Source organism: Diachasma alloeum, unplaced genomic scaffold, assembly GCF_001412515.2.
Source record: "Diachasma alloeum isolate Michigan unplaced genomic scaffold, Dall2.0 Dall_scaffold_00199, whole genome shotgun sequence".
Classification (NCBI taxonomy): Eukaryota; Metazoa; Arthropoda; class Insecta; order Hymenoptera; family Braconidae; genus Diachasma; species Diachasma alloeum.
Genome location: NW_021680364.1, coordinates 1,490,318 through 1,496,805, shown reverse-complemented (window position 1 = coordinate 1,496,805; position 6,488 = coordinate 1,490,318).

Genomic DNA, 6,488 nt, shown 5'->3' with positions numbered 1-6,488 from the left:
CAGGGTCTCCATATCCCAAAAAATCCAAAACTCAAACTAACAATTACAAAACGTCCATTCGGAAGCAAAATTACCCACTTGTTTGACTCCACCACATTTTTCGGCTGCCTCGAAGCCCTCGCAAATCGCACCCAGTCAAAACGCCCCGTAAATCACCTTCATCAATGCCCTCTCCGGAGTACGAATGTCCCCCCATACCAGCGGAGTCCAGAACAGTGGAGCGACTGTTGCCTGAACAGAGTATTGTTAATGTTTGTCTTAAAATTCTGACGACATTCGAGAGCTGCCCAGCGCCAAGACCCCAGAGGTTGCACTCAACGAGCATTAAGACCGCACCCAAAGTCTATCCCGAATAAATTTTCGTTCTTTTTCCTCGTCTGTAATTCGAGCTAGCCCTCGAGGGTTCGAGCGCGCCAACTGGGGATATGTTCATTGATTTACCTCTTTCGTTACACCAAATGCACGACCTACCGCCTGCATCTCATCAGCCCAATAAAACCCACGAGAATGAAAACCTCAACAATTATGAATCACCGAAATTTTCATTCCCTCCACCTCTCGCATGGCATTTTCAAAATAATGCAAATGAATTTAAACTCGTGAATGAAAATAATTGGGTGGAACGAGCTGCAAGGGACATTTGAATGCGATTTAAATTCCGGGTAAAATCAGCGGAATCATATTTAGGATATCCGCTGCGGTAATTGGCATGCGAATGCATTCCACGGAATAACACGGGACACATATTTGTGAAGCGCGGTTATACCGGTATTAAATGGCCAACGCCAACGGTCCGGCGAGGGCGTTGGCAAATTAATTCCAACAATTAATACGTACACTGGTATTTTCAAACGCGTTACAATCCCCAGATATCCTGTTTCAGTGCTCCGGGAGACTACCTGCAGCTGTGTTTCATTCTCAGCTCTCGCTGCCACATAAACATGAACGGATACATCCGATTTCAGTGTGGGTATCGTCGGAGCGAATCGATACTCACCCCATAGCCCGCCATTTTCCCTCCCCATAGGAGAAGAAAATAACGCCGGACGGAATTACGTGCACTGGGGGGAGGTCCGCCCTGGAGAAAAAAACTTCTTCGGCTTTGAGGAAAAATTTTTAAAAGCAGTTTTTGTATTTTTTGGGGGGAAGCGATTCTGGAGGCGAAAATTGACCGCGGAACATCGGTGATTAGAATTTTTTGGAGCCGATACGCCACAGGAATTATAGGTTATTTAGTGTAGGTTATTTAGGATTTCAAAGGTCGTAAAATAATATTTTTTATTAATTAGTTTTAATTTGATTTGTCGTAAAACAAGAGTTTTTATTAATTTGTTTTAATTTGAGGTATGGTATTGATGAGTTGAGTGTTTTCATTGTCTTAATTTGAGCTGTTCGAAAGTCTTAACTATCAGTGGTTTTCATTAATAAAAATTTGTTTTCGCAATTTCCCGCTCACTTTTGCGAAATTTATATCGAATTATAGTTCCACTGAAAATTTACGGAATTTTGTCACTGAAATATCCAATTTTTTTTATAAAAATCAATTAAATCAGTAAATTTCAGTTCAATTATTTCATGAAAATTCAAATACTTTGAAAAACTGTTCCACAAGAAACGAGAAACTTCTTCGCGAAGCGAACCTCCCCCTAATAAACATAACGAACACCTCTCCCGTTCAATTATCAAATAAAAAATGCATATTTCATAAAGATGATTATGCGTGATTGCAGTCTATTCCTCAACGCAACACGCGAGCGCGTCGTAACTGGGGGACAATAATTTTTTCAGTGAAAAAAAACTGCCGAGAAAAGCCGACCGGCCATTTTTACTTCGCGAAAAGCTGCGTGAGCAGTGGCTCTAGAACTGCAAAAAATGTGCTAACCCACACGAACCGGCTTCCGCACGTATGTGCATACTCAACATTCCAGCCTATTACAGATATACATACCACCCACTTGATTATCTGGAGAATGTCGACGCGCACAATCCTCAGCGCCACGATCTGATCGGATCGTTGGGCTGATAATCGGCTTGTTGGCACCTGTGAAGCAGGCATAATTAATGCTCAGGTCTAGGTGAGGCTCAATCGCCAACCTCCAGCCTCGGGTCTCCCATTTTTACCCCCTCCACTGGCGCTGGGTATGATTCTATCTATCGCATGCAATCGCCAATTAGCCGTTCGTTGCTGGGGGGTTACATGTAATGGAATGAATTAGCGAATGGGTTGTGGAGGTATGTTGATGTGTCGGTGCATGGTGATGGAAATATTTTGCTTTCGAATGAAAAGTCCGAAAATGCAGTTTTTAGGTCTCCCCACACGGAAAAATTTGTATTTTGAAAAAAATAGATAAAAAATATCTTAAATTGGCCTAAATTATATTTCAAAATTGTATAAAATATATGTTTTATATATATTTTTTATATCTTCTTTATAAATTTTAAAAATATATGGAATTGCCCCATATTATATTTTTTTTTTAATTTTTTATGGGGATTATCCTTACGTATGTCACAAAGCTTTTCTTCAATTGTTCGCTAATGAATGGATGGAATTGATTCTTTTTTTTCAAATGTAGGTATTGTTAAGCCCTATCAATCGCCATTAATTAAAATTGAATTCATCGATTAGTTTTTTTAATTTTCGAATTTTTTCGAAATGAAGCCGACNGCCATTAATTAAAATTGAATTCATCGATTAGTTTTTTTCATTTTCGAATTTTTTCGAAAATGGGTTGTTCCACGATAACTAAAAAAAATGTTCTGAATTGATTGAATGATGGCTTGAAAAATTGTTTGAATGTCCTTTTGACCGAGTTCGAAGATGAAGCCGACAGCAATAATCGTTATTTTGATTTATTTGAAAATTTGCAAAAAATTTGTATTTTTTGAAAATCAGAATCCCGGGGATATCTTTGAATATCATGCTTCAAATGAATTCAATCATAGCTTAAAATGTTTGTTTTAATATTGGTTGATTTGATTTTTATAATGATTGTTGAAAATTTCGAACTTTTCATGAATTTCCCTGAAAGCGAGCTTTCTGATGCTTCAAATGTGATGTTTCAAACTCATTCAAGTATGTATAAATGAAATTTTTCTATTAACATTTTATCGAAGGGCTGAGGGGAGAAATAGAACCGTAAAAAAACAATCGGTTGTATAGAAGAAAGGGATAACAAGAATAATGATGATAATAACATTCAACTGAGTTGAAAATCCGACAAAATTAGTTGAAAAGAAATCTCTTTCACTTTAATAAAATGAAATAAACAATGAATTACACATGATAGAAGGAAATGATGTGCAAAATAACCGCTCGCAAGCATATTTTTCCCGAACTTCGTAATTTTTAAAATTAAAGCTCAAGAAAAATTCTAGTGCTGCTCCAGAATTTCCCCTACTCAACAAAAAACCTATCAAAATAGTTTCTACGCCTCGATTTCATAAAATTTCCCCACAAAATCCCTCGATTTCTCCCCGCAGTCAGTCGCCATAAAAGTCTTCCTTAACAAAATACTCTTAATGAACATATTCGCTGAAAAAAACTCGTCCTCCTCCCTTCCCCTTTAATTCAATAAAAATCAGATCCATTTGTACGATAAGAAGTCCATCCACCCAACCTCGAACATAATAATCCAAAGTGAAGAGAGCACCACACAAGCTAAAGAGTCTATAGACTAAAACTGCCCGGTATTTCGCCGGAAGTGGGCGTTTCAAGCGTCGGTCCCACGAGCGCAAGAAGTCTCGATCACTCTCCTCTTACCGCTTCAATCTACCCCCACTTGGCCCCTAAAATCTCTCTTTTTTCCCTATTTCTTTCGACTCGTAACACGAAGTTGTGGTGTCTACATACACGCGGAGATGTCTTTCCGTCTCCTGGCTGACGCTCCCCTTCCAGAAGGGTAATTAACGATTTAACAGACACGCTGGATGAGCATCGGGCTGCGAGGTGCAGCACACATCAGTTAACCAAGTTGTTATTAGGCTTGACGCGAATGCCGCCGAGAGTCGCCACGTAAAAAGATCTCTGGCCCCTGCCCCCTTTTTCGTCCCATCCTTCTCCCTCTCGCTTTCATTTTTGTAATTGGGTTTTTATTTGCTGGACGCTCAACAGCCTAGGCCAATAATATTCATCACACGGAGAGGAATATTTCATAAAAATTACGTATTGTTACGTATTTGCCCTTTTCTCTCTCTCAACCACCTGCATGTACGATCGTCTCTTTCTTTCCCGTTATTCTTTCATCTTGTTTTCTAGTCCGCGGACGCGTCAATCCTTTTTGTATTTCTTTTCATTATTTATTTCGCCCCAAAATTATTTTAATAAACATTTATTCTCATCAAATATCTCGTATTTTGCAGTATTTTTTCCATAATTCGTGAGCGAAATGTGGTTGTAGGAAATTTTACGGAACTGTCACGGAATTTTCCCGGAGCGTTCCGTAATTTTTATCTGAGTCTCCTGTGAAAAATTACGATACCGTCACTTAAATTTTCGGAGTCGATTCTGTAATCAGTGAGTGAATAGTGAGTTCCGTAATTTTCCTGAACATTTCTCTGGACTATCCCTTTTTTTCAGTAAATATTTCTTGTTAATTCATATTGAGAAATATCCAACTAATTTCCTATGACGTCACAAAGATGTGGAACGCTATATAAATTCCCTTCTTTAATGAAAAATCCCCAACGATCTAGAAATTTTACGGAACGGAACGTAGAAATAACTCACCAGCTTCATAAAAATTGTTGAACGTTCAAGAATTTTTGATTTTCGAGGCACAATAAGTCGGCAAGTTTCTGTGAGATTTTACTTTATCGGGAAAAATTACGTGAGAATTCACGGAACGTCTCAGCTTTCTTCTCTTCCATTCCTGTAAAAATTGCCGGAAAACGATTCCCCATTGCGGATCACGTGGATTCTTCCGTAATTTTTACTGAATATTTCTCTCCGTCTGTCCAACGATTCCCCGCATCGCATGCACAATGCAGCCCTATTCCACTACTTTTTCCATAATTTATTAATTCATCGCATCGGCGGCTTCCTCCTGACACACACGAGCAAAATCCAGCCAGCGACGGAGCCGTTAATGTTTTGTGTATTCAAATAAAGGCGAGAGTTGATGCACATTGGCACGCAAGCGCGCGAGACCAAGCGCCACATAGCCAACTGGAGGTGGAGAAGCCCCTAATGGCTTTATAATGCCTTCATTTCGCATTAAAACTGCCGCTACTTAATTCCCACGTATCCCACCGTCCTTTTTTTCCAGCCATCGTCAATCTCCCGAAAAACGAGTAAAACACGGAGTGAATGTGGGGAAAAAAATTCACGTGAAAAATAAGAGGATGAAATTAATGAAGAAAAAGGAGGGGAAAAGATCGAGGATGAGGGCTGTTTCATGGGCCCGGGGCCAAGGTCTATACGTCTTCGATATTTACGTCGACACCGGGCTAATTCAACGTCCAGTAATGGCCCCCAACCTTTCTCTCTTTCTCTGCATCGTCTTGACTTACAGCGTACACAAACTGCAATCCCAGTTTCAACGTAGCTGTAATTTTCAACTTGGGGATTTTCACGCGCTCCAACATCCTATGATTTACGTGAATGAAGAGTGTACACTTGTGGACGACTTACCCGCGCTCATCTCCAAGCAACACATGCTGACGGAAGTGTATGCCATAATGGCCGACTCGGTAATCGTGATTTTTTTCTTCGTTCTTCAACGGACAAACGAAAGGACAATTAAGTTAGCACAGAAGCCATTACGAAATGAATTTGTAAACTGGTGGTTGTTGCGGAGTCGTGAAGTATCAGATTGCCTTCGCGGAGAGGACGAGAGTGATTTTCAGTGGATTTATCCGGTCTGCGTCAGCTGCAATTACCATAATGAATCACGGAGTGGAGTCTATTGGAGACGGAAGATCTTCGGGATGTGGATGGATTTTGTCGGCTGGGCAGCGGGAAATGATTGTGATTGGAGAGGGGCGAATTTTCGTGGTGGGTGGGGAATAATTATTGGGCGAAATGCCGAGAACGTGATAGGGGAAGGTTTTGTTGGGTAGAAAAGGTCTTCTTGGCCTAGTGACAAAATATACTGTTCTTAAGAAAATGGCTAAAGGGAACCGTTACTTCGCGTACCGTCTGGAAGCTTAAATCTTTGTTGGTCGTATTCAGAACAGTGCCACAAGATATGATCAAAAGTTTGACTTTCTGCCCCGCAAGAGCCGCTGGGACCGCGGGTTATTCCACAAGTATGTAAACGAGACATCAATACCTCAAAGACTGTACACTTCAGACTTGAATAACTTACCGCAAAATTATTAAATTATTTACAACAATAAGAAAAATCCTAATGGGGTTAATAAAGACTCGAAGTATCATTCACTCAAGGACTATATGTTGCCCATCCCTGCACTAAGTCCCAAGTATTTGAATACTCACAAAACACAATATCGACAAGTCTTCGTTGTTACCCAAGACTTCGGATCCT